A 15530-nucleotide genomic window follows, 5' to 3' on the forward strand; every position below is an offset into this window, starting at 1 on the left:
GTTGCTGCTGTGAATTAAATTAGCTCAGACAGAAAATTACATCGACCCTAAAATGATCATTGAAGGTAGCCTAATACATGGCTAGAACAAAGGAGTAGGAGACCGTTAGACTCTGATATGAATGTTCATTGGTAAGCTGCTTCATTCCTGTGAACCTGAGTTACATCTCTAATGTCAGAAGTTCTGGGTAGACCTGCAAAGATGATGATCAGTTCTAAAGCATCCAGGAGACAATGGCTAGTCAGGGTCTGTATGAAAGCAAAGGGTTAGGCCAAGCTAAAGACTCCCTGGCAGTAACATCCTCAGTCTCCATTACTCTTTTTGTAATTTCTCACAGCCATCAAGCATTTGTGTGACAGGAACTCTTCCAGGAATGTAAAAATATTAACCCATTCAGTTCCTTAATAGTCCTTGGTAAACATGGCCATGAGTGCAGAGCTGGATTCCAATGTCTTCTTCCTCTTAGACATCATTTACATTGTCAGGTGGAAGTTTACTTAGCAACAAAATTCTAACAAAGCCCACAAACATGCCCAGGGTTTATACTTATCTGTATATTTAATTTATTGGCTTTTGGGGCCCGGGTTGTTTTCCCTTTTATAAAACATATGGCTGGAGAGTTTCAGATTTGTACTCTTTTTAAGGTGTGTGTGTGTGTGTTCCACATGTGTGTGGAGGACAGAAGAAGACAGCAGGTCCCAGGGACTGGAGTTATGGACAGTTGTTAGCCTTCCAGTATAGGTGTTGGGAATTAAACACAGATCCTTTGTGAAAGCAACACATACCTTAAAAGTGCTGAGCCATCTTCTCAGGCCAGCAGAATTAGTCTCAAAGGAGATTGGGACCTCCATGGTTCTTCCACAATGTAATACACATTGCCTAATTTTCTTACTCAGAAGAGAGATGCTTTCCAGATGCACTCATCCATAAACCTAATTACAGAACATTCACTAGAGTATAATTTAGATGATTCTACTTTAAAAATGCATTCCTTCCATATTTATACTTCATAAAACTTTATAATTTAAAATGCAACTATCATGCTTAATTCCTCAAAGGAGGACAATTGCTTTTAGAAAATTCTGTGATTTTTCTGTTGTAAATATTCTGATCACTTTGCTTTGTGCTTAGTTCCTGTTCTTTGGGTCTGAAGATCTTTAACTCTGGGGTTTGGTCTTGGAGGTGTCAGCCTAAAGTAGTGGCATTCATAGACTCATATTCTAATGTAGTTTGTCTACAATCATGCTTAGAATTATTAATACATCTTAAAATGTCACATCACTCTCAAAGACTCAGTGTACACAACTGTTTCCCAATCACACACATATGTGCTAGATAGTGAGATAACAAAAGTCTGCTTGTTTATTCTTTGATTAAAACAAAGAAGGATCAGCACAACATAAAATGTCTCTGCTGCTCCGTGACTGATTTCTGCAGGTCCCTTTGGGGTGTATCCTGTCAAGTAGAAAATAGTCAAGCAGCCTATTTTCTAATGTGATATATGGAGAATATCATCCCTCTTTGCTTGTCTCATGGAACCCAGAAGAACATGAAACAGAGAAACAGTATTGATCAGTAACTATACCAGCTATTGGCTGTGTTAAAAACCACCCCCCATATTTAGAGTTTTTAAATGGCTCTTTATATCAGCACATGAATCTTTGGTTTGGTAGTTTGAATTGGTCTCAGCTAAGTGTTTTTTTGTGCTGATAACAAGGAGCCCAGAAGGGCTGGGTGCTTTTTCATGGCCTTACTGTGAAGTTAGGTTTGGTAACGTTTATTCAGTGGGCCAATCTTTTCCTGTGTTCTTTTAACTTCAAGTTGACTAGCCTGGGCTTCTCTATATGATGAGGGATAATTTTAACAGATGGACAATAAAAATGGCAAGGCTCCTTAATATCCAAATTTACAAATTCACAAGGCCAGTTTAATTTCATAAAGTAGAAAAACTAGAGCAGTCTTAAACCTGTGCCTCAGCCCCCTGAAAGCTGAGACTATAGACATGGACAACCACACCCAGCTGTAAGAGACCATTTATAATTTCACAAATTATTTATTTATATGTGTCTGTAAGGAATGTGTGTATATCATGGCACATATGTGATAGTCAGAGACTATCTTGCAGCAGTTATTTCTCTCATTCTATCACATGGATCTCGGGGACTCAACTCAGGTCGTCTGGATGGCCCAAGACTGCATTGTCTGATTTAAGTTGCAGAATGCTGGCAGATGAATTATTTTAATGATCTCTCCAAATAAACTTAAATGAATGCTATTGATGTGCTCACCTTATAAACAAGAGAACTAAGTCACAGAGGTTGGATTATGGCCCCTTTAGCAAATGGATTTGTTGGTTTCCTTAACAGACGTATAATCGGACACTTTGCTTAGACCCAGGTGACAACTCAATACCAAATAGAAAACAGATGGTGCCTAGACCACTGTCCTAGTCTTTAAGAATTTTAAATACTTCAGCTAGTAAAAACATAAGTCAACATGCAAAGAATAAATAAAAGGCTAGAAAACTGTTGGGAAGATTTGAAAACTAGCTTTAAATTTGTTTTTGTTTTGTTCTGTTTTTGCTTTAAGCAGAATCTTGCTACATGGCTCAGCTGAACTGTTTGTTTCCTGCCTTAGTCTATTTAATGCCTGCACCACAGGCACCATGTTCCGTTTCAAGTGCATTTCCTAAAAACAAAGCAAAACAAGTATTGCAGTACAAACTTATATTGTATTGTCTTCCTCTGTGGCCTGGTAAGGCTGCCCCTGCCCCACTCAGGGGGAAGTGATCAAAGAGCCAGCCACTGAGTCCATATCAGACCCAGCCCCTGTTCCTCTTACTAGGGAACCCACTTGGACACTGAGCTGCCATGGGCTACATCTGTGCAGGGGTTCTAGGTTATCTCCATGCATGGTACTTGATGGAGTATCAATCTCAGAAAAGACCCCTTTGCCCAGATTTTATTTTTTTTTTCTGTTGCTCTCCTTGTGAAGCTCCTGTCCCCTTCACGTCTTTCTATCTCCCTCTTCTTTCATAAGATTCCTTGCACTCTGCCCAAAGTTTGGCTATGATTATTAGCATCTGCTTTGATACTCTGTTGGGTAAAGTCTTTCAGAGGCCCTCTGTGATAGGCTCCTGTCCTGTTCCCTGTTTTCTCTCTCTTCCGATGTCCATCCCATTTGCCTTTCCGAATGAGGATTGATCATCTTACCCAGCTTCCTCCTTGCTTAGCTTCTTTAGGTGTACAGATTTTAATATGCTTAACTTTGTAGGTGGATAGAATTGCAGTTTAGATACATTTAAAAAGAGAATTCATATATGGAAGATAATATTGAATAAATTACTTGAGATGCAACTCAGAAGCAAAGAATAACAATGTTTAACCTAATGTAAATAGAGTTTGGAAGAACACAGTGGAGAAAGTAGTATTTAAGAAGATAATGACCAATAATTCTCTAGAAGTAATAGAAGACTTGAACTTTGAAATTAAATAAAAGACTGATTAATAAGATAAAAAATAAATTATGATCAATCATCCAGTAGCAAACTTTTGTTAGACTAAAGGAAAAATCTTAAAGCAAGCAGTAAAAAAATACCCAAATCATCTGAAATAAAATCTAACTCGGTGATATTTAGTTTCTACTATCAGAATGTGACCAGAATGATTTCCTCAGATACTAAATCTGTTAACCTTGAACTATATATCCACATGAGGTGCTTTCTAGAAGGATGATATAAGTAAGCCTACTAACAAGCAAAACAAAGTTTTCATGGGCTTTGAAGATTTCATTTCTTAAAGATTTTATATTAAAAAAACTTTAATTTTTTTTTTTTTTGTATCTTAGTGTGCCTGTGTGTGTGGGTATGAGCCTTTGAGTGCAGTGTCCATGGAGGCCAGAAAAGAGTGTTGAATCCCTTAGAGGTGGAGTCAACTGAGGATTGGAAGCCGCCTGACAGGGGTGATGGGAACTGAACTTTGATCATCGGCTAGACCTATAGGTACTTTTAAACGTGGGGCTATCTTTCTAGCCTCCATTATTAACAAAATAACTCTAAGCTTATCCTAACTGATATATTTCAATCACCCGTAGTATCCCAAAGTAATTTATAAAGGGTAATTATTTGAAGGATAGAAAATTATGATGTCACACAGTATTTTATAATCTAACATCATTAAATATCAACATAGTTTCATAACTTAATGATGAAATGGTTGTAGTCAGACTTTACAGCTTTGTCAATATAGCTAAGAAACAAACTAGGGGAAGAAGAATTTATTTTTATTCACAGTTTTGAGGTTCTGGTCTGTAGTCACCCATTATTGCAGGGTAAGACTTCTTGGTGGCAGGAGTAATATTGGCAGAGTAAAGGTGCTTGCCTCATGGTGGTCAGGAAGCAGGTAGAGTAACGAGGAGGGGCCTCTGCATGGGGATACTCTTCATTCACTGCCAGAGCCACTTCCTGCAGCTAGGCTCTGCCTGTCAGAATTATGCGATCCCAGGCCGTCTATTCTTATCTGTGGCTTAAGCCTTTGAGGAAAGCAGAGAGCCCTATGACCTAATCCAGTTTGGAAAAGTCCTCACAGACATGCTCAGTGGTTTGTTCTACTAATTTTCTACAGGTCTCCAGCCAGACAAGTTGACAATCAAAATTAATCACTAGAGAAGACTCTCATTACTTACAAAGACATATGTAATGCTTATGAAAGTTGGTATTTTACTAGGCCTAAAGTAGGTTCTAAGAAATTTTACATTAATGGCACTAAGAAAAATCAGGACTATACTGATATTGATTCATATAGAAAAGCCACTTACCATAGAACATGAATAAAATGAGAGCTCAAAAAAACCCCACATGATCATCTTCTTAGATGCTGAAAAAATATTTGACAAAATCCAACACCTGTTCATGGCTAAAGTCTTGTAGCAATTAGGGATACAAGGCACATACCTAAACATAGTAAAGGCAGTATATAGCAAGCCTATAGCCAATATCAAACTAAATGGAGAGAAACTTAAATCAATTCCACTGAAATCAGGGACAAGACAAGGCTGCCCACTCTCTATCTCTTCATAGTACTTGAAGTCCTAGAGAGAGCAATAAGACAACTAAAAGAGACCAAAGGGATACAAATTGGAAAGGAAGAAGTCAAAGTATCACTATTTCCAGATGATATGATAGTATACATAAGGGACCCCTAAAATTCTATCAGGGAACTTCTACAACTGATAAACACTTTCAGCAGAGTGGATGGATACAAACTAACTAAAAATATCAGTGGCCCTCCTGTATACAAAAGACAAATGGGCTGAGAAAGAAAGGGTAGCAGCAGCCATACCCCAGACAGAGATTGTTCCAGAGTCAATACCATGAGCTACCATTTGCAAGTCTTCTTGATACCCAGTACTTGACTTCCTCCAAGCTATGAGACAATCAAAGAGGAGTATACAGTGACAGAGCTAGGGGAAACTCCACAACTCAAGTGTTGTGAGAACCACTGTGATCAACATGCCCAGCGAGGTCTCTGTGCCCAGCCATGAATGAGGTCTACTCCCTGTTCAGTGCAGTCTTCCAGGAGTTCTGCTTCCTTGTGATGTAATTAGAGCCCAGGCCTATGCCTCCTTTGTCAAGTACCTGAATATAATCTTCTTGATCTTCAGTGTCATTATGGGCATTATTGTCTCTACCACCTCTCTGGCAGTCTTTCAAGCTTTCTCACAAAAGATTCCACATTCTGAATTCTAATCCTTCTCCTTGCTCCACTGTCCACATAAGGCCCCATCCCTAGCCTGAGGCCTTGACTCTATGCTTTGCAAATGTTACCTTCACACGTCTGTCCACCGTGGACTCAATAAAGTGCTCATGGTGGCAGCTCTGAAAAAAAAAAAAAGTAGGCAAACAACACCCTTCACTTTAGCCACAAAAAAGTTCCTTGGCATAGTAGCTCTAACCAATCAAGTAGAAGACTTGTATGGAAAAAAAACTACAAGTCTCTGAAGAAAGAAATTGAAGAAGATATCAGAAGATAGAAAGATCTCTCAATGTTCAAGGATCAGTAGAATTAACATAGTAAAAATGACCATCCTACTAAAAGCAATCTATGGATTCAATGCAATTTCCATCAAAATACCAACACTTTTTTTTTTACACCCGTTGAAAGAAAAATTCTCAACTTCATATGGAAAAAACAAAAACTTAGAAAAATCCTGTACAATAAAGATCTTCTAGAGGTATGTCCATCCCTAATCTCAAGATATACTACAGAACAGTAGTAATAAAAACTGCATGATACTATCATAGAAACAGACTGGTAGATTAGTGGAATCAAATCGAAGACCCAGAAATAAAACCACACACCTATGGACACTTGATTTTTAACAAAGAAGCCAAAATCATACAATAGAAAAAAGATAGCATCTTCAACAAATGGTGCTGGTCTAATTGGATGTCTGTATGTAGAAAAATGCAAATAGACCCATATATATCTCCCTGCACAAAACTAAAGTCCAAGATCTCAACATAAAACCAGAGACACTAAATCTATTAGAAGAAAAAGTGGGGAAGAGCCTTGAACTCATTGGCACAGGAGGCAACTTCCTGAACATAACACCAACAGCTCAGGCTCTAAGATCTACAATTAATAAATGGGACCTTATGAAACTAAAAAATCTCTGTAAAGCAAAGGACATGGTCAATGGAACAAAACAACAGCCTACAGACTGGGAAAAGATCTTCACCAAACCTACATCTGACATAGGGCTAATATCCAAAATATATAAAGAACTCAAGAAATTAAACCGACAAAGCAAATAATCCAATTAAAAAATGGGGTGCAGAGCTAAACAGAGGAATATGGCCAAGAAGCACTTAAAGAAATGCTCAACATCCTTAGTCATCAGGGAAATGCAAATAAAAAATGACTCTGAGATTCCATGTTATAGCTATCATAATGGCTAAGATCAAAAATTCAGTGACAACACATGCTGGCAAGGTTGTGGAGAAAGGGGAACATTCGTCCATTGCTGGTAGGAGTGCAAACTTGTATAACCACTTTGAAAATCAATCTGGTGTTTTCTCAGAAAATTGGAAACAGCTCTACCTCAAGACACAACTATACTATTTCTGGGAATATACACAAAAGATGCTCCACCAGACAACAAGGACATTTGCTCCACTATGTTCATAGTGACTTTATTCATAATAAGCAGAATCTGGACACAACCCAGATGTCCTTGACCTGAAGAATGGATAAAAAAACTGTGGGACAAATGTCCTTGCTGTATACTTGAGCCTCTTTTGGATATATGCCTAGGAGTGGTATGTCTGGATATTGAGGAAGCACTATGCCTAATTGTCTGAGAAAGTGCCAGATTGACTTCCAAAGTGGTTGTACCAGTTTATATTCCTACCAGCAGTGGAGTAGGATTCTGCTTTCTCTACATCCTTTCCAGCTTGTGTTGTCACTTGAGTTTTTGAGCTTAGCCATTCTGATGGGTATAAGGTAAAATCTCAGGGTTGTTTTGATTTGCATTTCCCTGATGACTAAAGATGTTGAACATTTCTTTAAGTGTTTCTTTGCCATTCAATATTCCTCTATTGAGAATTCTCTGTTTAGCTCTGTACTCCATTTTTTAATTGGATTACTTGATTTGTTGCTGTTTAGCTTCTTGAGTTCTTTATATATTCTGGATATTAGCCCTCTGTCATGTATAGGGTTGGTGAAGATCCTTTCCCAATCTGTAGGCAGTCGTTTTGTTCTGATGACAGTGTCCTTTGCTTTACAGAAGCTTTTCAGTTTCATGAGGTCCCATTTATTGATTGTTGCTCTTAGAGCCTGTGCTGTTGGTGTTCTGTTCAGAACATTTGCTCAACCATGTTTGTAGCACCTTTATTTGTAATAGCCAGAAGCTGGAAACAACCTAGATGCCCCTTAGTTGAGAAATGGATACAGAAATTGTGGTATATCTACACAATGGAATATCACTCAGCAATAAAAAAACAAGGAAAATATGAAATTTGCAGGCAAATGGTGGGAACTGGAAAAGATCATCCTGAGTGAGGTATCCCAGAATAAAAAAGACACATATGATATATACTCACTCATAAGTGGATATTAGATATATAATATAGGATAAACATCCTAAAATCTATACACCTAAAGAAACTAATCAAGAAGAAGGACTCTAGCTAAGATGCTCAATCCCCATTCAGAAAGGCAAAGAGGATGGACATCAGAAGAGGGAGAAAAAAAACAGAACAGAAGCCTACCACAGAGGGCCTCTCAAAGGCTCTACCCTGCAGGGTATCAGAGCAGGTGTTGAGACTTATAGCCAAACTTTGGGCAGAATTCAGGGAATCTTACGAAAGAAGGGGGAGATAGCAAGACCTGGAGAGGTCAGAAGTGCCACAAGGAGAGCAACAGAACCAAAAAGTCTGGGCACAAGGGTCTTTTCTGAGACCGAGACTCCAACCAAGGACCGTGCACGGAGATAACCTAGAACCCCTGCATAGATGTAGCCCATGGAAATTCAGTGTCCAAGGGAGTTCCATAGTAATGGGAACAGGGACTGTCTTGACATGAACTGATTGGCCTGCTCTTTGATCACCTCACCCTGAGGGAGGAGCAGCCTTACTAGGCCACAGAGGAAGACAATGCAGCCACTCCTGAAGAGAACTGATAGACTAGGATCAGAAGGAAGGGGAGGAGGATCTTCCCTATCAGTAGACTTGGGGAGGGACATGGGTAGAGGAGGAGAAGGTAGAGTGAGATTGGGAGAGGATAGGGGAGGGAGGTACAGGGGGCATATAGAGTAAATACACTGTAATTAATAAAAAAAAACCAAAAACAAAAAAAAAAACCCAACAAAACAAAACAAAACAAAAAATGGTGGAACATTTACACAATGCATACTATTCAGTCATTTTTTTTTTTTTAAGACATCATGAAATTTGCAAGCAAATGGATGGATCTGTAAAGGATTATCCTGAGTGAGGTAACCCAGAACCAGAAACACATACAGGGCATATACTCACTTATAAGCAGATGTTAGCCTTACAGTATACGATAACCATACTACAATCCACACACCTAAAGAGACTAAGTAACAAGGATAAACCGAGGGAGGATGCTTAATTCTCACTCAGAAGAGTAAACAGAATAGACACCTGAAGCGGTGAAAGAGAGGGAACAGGACAGGAGCCTACCATAGATGTCCTCTGAAAGACTCCACCCAGCAGGGGATGGAAGCAGATTGCTGAGATTCATAGTCAAATTTTGTGCAGAGCACAGGAAGTTTTATGGAAGAGATTGGGGGATGGGGATAGAAGGACCTGGAGTTGACAGGAGCTCCACAAGAAGGCTGACAGAGCCAACAAATCTGGGCCAAGGGTGATGGAGCTTGTGGAGACTGATGGACCAACCAAGGACCATACATGGAGCAGACCTATTGGGAACTCAGATGTAGCCAATAGGCAGCGCAGTCTCTATGTGGGTTACCCTAGTAAGGGAACAAGGGGCTGTCTTGGACATGGACTCTGGTGCATGCTCCTTGATCACTTCCCCCTGGGCGAGTGGCAATGCCAGGCCACAGAGATGCAGACAGTCCCAAGAGACTTGATAATCTGTAGCCAGTTGGTAAGGGAGGAGGGCTCCCCCTTTCTGAGGTCTGGGGCAGGGGGGTAGGGGAGAAGAGAGAGGGAGGATGGGACTAGGAGGAAATAAGGGAAGTGGCTATGATTGAGATGTAAACTGAATAAATTAAAAAAATTAAAAATTTACAAAAATAAAAATAAATTAGAAATGCCAACTACAGTCATATACTTCGTATGGCTTATTACTAGGATTTAAGAGATTAACATATGTAAGAAGTTTAATGATGCAAAAAAAGAACTATTATTGTTATTCAAACCATTTTTTCAAGCCATGAATAAAGTTACTCAGTTCATTCTCATATTAAAGAAAAAATAAAAGAATAGAATGAGGCCTTTATCCAAACATCTCATGTAGAGAAAAAAGCAGAGAATTATAATTCTAAATAATTCTTTGGTTAAAAAAAAGCATATTATGATGGAAATCACAAGGTTCTTGAACCTGAATAGAACCAAATAAATATAACATATCAAACTCTGTGGTATTTTTAAAATTGTGTTTTATTTTATGGATAGCAATACAATTTGTATATTAAATCATGCTATAATAGAATGATCTGATATATTTTAAAGCAGAGCTTTTATTAAAATAATCAGTTTTTTTTCTAAGTGGGCCAATATGGCAAATGTATTAAAGAATTATGGTATATGTGAGATTTGATGCTGGAAGAAAATTCAAAGATAAATTTGCTAAGTACAGCCCCAAATGAAGCCAGCTTTTTAATTAAGGAAACAGTGACAGAATAAAGAATAGAAGCTTGTAACTAGTAACGATAAAGGCATCTGGAGGAAATTCTAAACTTTCCTAAGTGCTAGATATGGCTATTTTCACTAGGGCTGGTTACTCAATATTTCTGCTTCTGGGCAAATGCTGATGTTGGTCTTTCTCAGCCCTTGGAGAAATCTATGTGCATGAGATTTGCTGTGGCTGATGAAGTGGAAAAAGGAGAGTGTGTTTTCTTTATGGATGGAGAATTGACTGGATTCTCCTCCCTCCTGGCCTGCTGACGAGCATTAATCCAGAGGTGTTTGTTTGTCTCATTAGCCTGCTGGAGCCAAGCCTTTAGGCTCCTGTGGTAGGTAAGCAAATTGGTCAGAACTACAGGATGCTGGTTGTGAACTGGGCCTTGTTTATTGAAGCAGTAGCTGTGTCTAGTATAGGCATAGCTGTTTGCTCACAAGGAGACTTGGAATTCCTGGAGACAGTTCTGATTGTCTTCATTGTATGGCAAAGTGCTGTTGACAAGTGGGTGAGGGCTGAAATTAATACTAAATATTCTACAGTTGGATTGGGTTCTATTGCTATGACAAGACATCATAACCAAGCAACTCTTCATTCAAACATGATATTTTTAATTAATTAATTTACATCCAGATTGGAGATTGAAGCTTCCCCTCCCTCTTCTCTTCCCAGGTCCTCCCTCTCACTTTCCCTCACCACTATGTCTCCCTTCCTTTCTCTTCAGAGAAGGGAAGACCTTCCATGGATATCAACCTGCCTTGGCATATCAAATTGTAGTAGAACTGGATGTATCTTCTTCTGTTGAGGATAGACAAGGCCTTCCAGTTAGAGAAAAGGGATCCAAAGCCAGGCAACAGGGTCAGAGACAACCCTGCTCCTGCTCTTAGAGGTCCCACATGAGGACCAAGCTGTGCATCTATTATATATGTTTAGAGGGTCTAGGTCCATCCCACATATGCCCTCTGGTTGGTCGTTCAGTCTCTGTGAGCCTCTATGGGCCCAGTTTAGTTCATTCTGTAGTTTTTCTTGTGGTGTCCTTGACCTCTCTGGCTCCTTCAATTCTTCCTTTCTCTCTTCTAAAAGATGCTCTGATCTCTGCCTGTTGTTTGGCTGTGGGTCTCTGCATCTGTTTTCATCAGCTGCTGGGTGAAGCCTCTCAGAAGGCTGTTATGCTTGCCTCCTGTCTGCAAGTATAGCAGGATATTATTAACGGTGTCAGGGGTAGACTCTCTTTTATGGCATGGGAACTCAAGTTGGGCCAGTCATTGATTGGCCATTCCCTCACTTTCTTTATTTCTGCACCTCTGATAGCAGGGAAAAATTGTGGGTCAAAGGTTTTTGAGGCTGGGATGGTGTCCCCATCCCTTCATTGTTTACAGGAGGTGACGTTTTCATGTTCCATATTCCCTACTACTACTATGAGTCTTAGCTAGGGTCACCCTCATAGATTCCTGGGAGTTTCCATTGTACTAGATTTTTATCTTGTCTCAGAGATACCTCCACAATGCTTCTAGTTCTCTCCCACCATCCACTATCCTCCCCACACTTGATCCCTCCTGTTTCCTTCCTACCCCTTACCCTTCCAATTCCCTCCCTCTACTCCAGATGTCTATTTCCACTTCTCATTGAGATTCAAGCATCCTGCCTTGGGCCCTACTTGTTACTTAGCATCCTTGGGTCTGTGGATTGTACCATGGTTATCCTGTACTTTATGACTAATATCCATTTATAAGTGAGTATATACCATGTTTGTCTTTCTGGGTTACCTCACTTAGAATGATCTTTTCTGGATCCATCCATTTGCCTGCAAATTTTAAGATGTCTTTGTTTTTCATATTTCATTGTGTAAATGTTCCATATTTTCTTTATCCATTATCAGTTGAAGGACATCTATATTGTTTCAAGTTTTTGACTATTATAAATAAAACTGATATGAATATAGTTGAGCAAGTCCCTGTGATATGGTAGAGCATCTTTCTTTTCTTTTCTCCCTTCTTCCCTTTTCTTATTCCTTTTTGAGAAAGGGTTTCTTTATGTAGCCTTGGCTGTTCTAGACTTGCTTTGTTGACCAGGCTGGCCTCAAACTCACAGAGATCTGCCTTCCTCTGTCTCTCGGTATGGTGGAGCATCTTTTGGGTATATGCCTAGGAATGGTATAGCTGGGTCTTGAGGTAATCTAGTTTCAGTTTTCTGAGAAACCACCAGATTGATTTTCAAAGTGGTTGTACAAGTTTATATTCCCACAAGCAATGGAGGAGGCTTTCCCTTTCTCCATATACTTTTTAGCATGTGCTGTCACTTGAGGTTTTGATCTTAGCCATTCTAACTGGAGTAAGATGGAATCTTAGAGTTGTTTTAATTTGTATTTCCCTGATGACTAAGGCTGTTGAACATTTCTTTAAGTGCTTTTTGGTCATTAAAGATTCCTCTGTTGAATTCTTTGTTTAGGTCTGTGCCCCATTTTTTAATTGGGTTGTTTGGTTTGTTGCTGTCTAATTATATATTTTGGGTATCAGGCTTTTGTCAGATGTAGGGCTGGTGAAGAAATTTTTCCATTCTGTAGGCTGCTGTTTTGTCCTTTTTGTTAGTCTGTTTTTGGATTTTCGAGACTGGGTTCTTTGTGTAGACTTGGCTGTTCTGGACTCACTTTGTAGACCAGGCTGGCCTTGAATTTACAGAGATCTGTCTGCCTCTATGTCCCTGAGTGCTGAGATTACAGGTGTGTGCCACCATACCCAGCTCATTTGTCTTTTTGTGGGTGTCTTTTGCCTTACAGAAGCTTTTCAGTTTCATGAGATCCCATTTATTAATTTTTGATCTTAGTTCCTGAACTGTTGGTCTCCTGTGCCAATGTGTTCAAGGCTATTCCCCCCTTTTTCTTCTGTCAGATTAATTTATCTGTTTTTATGTTGTAGTCTTCATTGTATTGGAGTTTTTCTTCTAGTATCCTCTGTAGGGCTGGGTTAGTGGATAGATATTGTTTAAATTTGGTTTCGTTATAGAATATCTTGTTTTCTTTATCTATGGCAATTGAAAGTTTTGCTGGGTATAATAGTCTGGGCTGGCAGCTATGGCCTCTTAGACACTGCAAGACATCTGCCCAGACCCTTCTGCCTTTAAGGTCTTTGTTGGGAAGTCTGGCATAATTTAAATAGTTCTGCTTTTATATGTTATTTGGCCTTTTCCCCTTGCATCTTTTAGTAGTCTTTGTTGTTATTGTTCTGTGCAATGATTCTTAAAATTTTCTGTTCCAATGGATTTCCCACTAATTTTCCTGATAACATCCAGTCTTACTATATGTATTCTCTCCAGTGAAATGAGGGAAAGGTCAAGTAAGGTCCAATGCTCAGACTACTAGGTTAAAGAAAAATTGTCACTCCATTTGTTCAAGATTCAAGTATCACTGAGGACCTGCATCCTAGATATTTCTGGGTAATTATCTCTACGAGAGTCTGGTGGCTCTTAAATGGCCTGTGGTTATAACTACTTCTCTCTCTTGATCTTTTCTCTTATCTATCTTCCTGTGCCGCAGCAATAGACATGCAGCAGGAGTCTGCTGTACTCTCTTTCTACTTTTTCTTCTCCCATGGGACAGCAGTTAGGTTCTAGGTTACCCTACGGCAGTGGTTCTCAATGTTCCTAATGCTGTGCCACTTTACTACAGCTTCTCGTATTATGATGATCCCCACCATAAGATTATTTTTATTGCTACTTCATAACTGAAATTTTGCTACTGTTATGAATCAAAATATAAATTTCTGTGTTTTCTCGTGGTCTTAGGTAACCCCTTTGAAAAGGTTGTTTCACCTCCAGAGAGGTAATGATGCAAAGGTTCAGAACCACTGTCCTATGGACTATAGCCAAGATCACCTTGATGCCAGATATAGCAAAAAAGACACGACCTTTCATCCACCAGATTTTGGCTGTGTGGATTTAATCCACATCCGCCAGGTATGACAGGTCACATAAATAGGCAAAAATGATGTTCCCCATGGTCTAGTCTAGCAGTTGAATGTCTATTAGCCACCCTATGAGCTCACTCAGTGGCATTTATTCTCTTCCCCAATTCATTCGAGATGAGCACTTTCTACTTACTATGAGTATAAGCATTTTATATTAATTATATCATTTATTTCTCAGAAACACAATCTTAAAACTGATATTATTATTTTTATTGCATATACAAGGACCATGGAGAGCAGAGGATTTAAGAAACTTGATGGTACACATGACAAATATAAACCAGACCATGTTACTCACCTTCCCAGACTGTTCTTTTAACACTTAGGCTATTTTGCTGTCCCAGGTCTTAGATTGTAATCATCTCATTTTTCTTTCAGAGTAATGGTGAGAGACACAGGCAAAATAAGGAGCCCTTCTGGGAGGACCTCAGAAGCCCTACCCTCCAGCACTGAACTATTTGTTACTAGTAGATTCAGAGAGCAAGGAATTCATTGCCTTCAGTTGTGGACCCACCAAACACCCCAGCCTACTCCAATGGCCACTTCTGATCCAGTGGTTAAACTGTAAGTCACAAAATAGCCCTTTTCCCCCAAAAAAACCTGAGGAAGGGGCTAATCAGGATGTAGAAAATGTGTGTGTGTGTGTGTATGTGTGTGTAGCCAGAATATTTAGATATGTGTATGAAATTATCAAACAACAAAACTTGATTAGAATATATTTTATGAAAAAAATTTCCATAAAAGAAACAAAAGAAAAGAAAAAAAGATGCCTTCCAGGAAAAACCCAATGTTGCCATTCAGGCTGGTGTGAGCTTCCTGGGTCTTAGAAGGAGCAATTTGAGACACTGGGTGTCAGGATGTATCTTCCACCTTCAGAAGCCCAAGTGGGAAATTGACCTAGTGCAGCCTGTGATTCTTGTTTCTCTGGTGATGAATACAAAGCCTTTGGTAGACCCCCAGGGGACCTCACATAGAGGAGCAAGTGTGTCGGGCTGAATTTGGGAAATTGGTGCTGTAAGCTCCTCAGAATCACAAACCTAAGGTTTCCTTAATTAGAGAGGTGGGCCTCCAATCAATATTCCTGCAGTGCCTTCCTCTGCCATCCGCCTTGCTTTCCAGGCAGCCACTCGAGAGTTTCAGCCGATGACTGTGCAATTCTCCTGGGGGCTGTGCAAGG

The 15530-nt window shown here is 39.5% G+C and overlaps 1 long non-coding RNA gene across 1 annotated transcript in view; it reads left to right on the plus strand.

The window, feature by feature from the left end:
• The window catches only part of LOC129679489 (uncharacterized), a 245529-nt gene extending 230779 nt beyond the window's left edge, over nucleotides 1–14750 (plus strand). The window contains exon 3 of the long non-coding RNA XR_008720554.1: nucleotides 14732–14750. This is a non-coding gene — a long non-coding RNA (uncharacterized LOC129679489). The remainder of the gene's footprint in view (nucleotides 1–14731) is intronic.
• The last annotated feature ends 780 nt before the right edge of the window (nucleotides 14751–15530 follow it).

This window comes from Psammomys obesus, unplaced genomic scaffold (genome assembly GCF_907164565.1).
Source record: "Psammomys obesus unplaced genomic scaffold, mPsaObe1.curated_primary_1811, whole genome shotgun sequence".
In the NCBI taxonomy this organism is placed as follows: domain Eukaryota; kingdom Metazoa; phylum Chordata; class Mammalia; order Rodentia; family Muridae; genus Psammomys; species Psammomys obesus.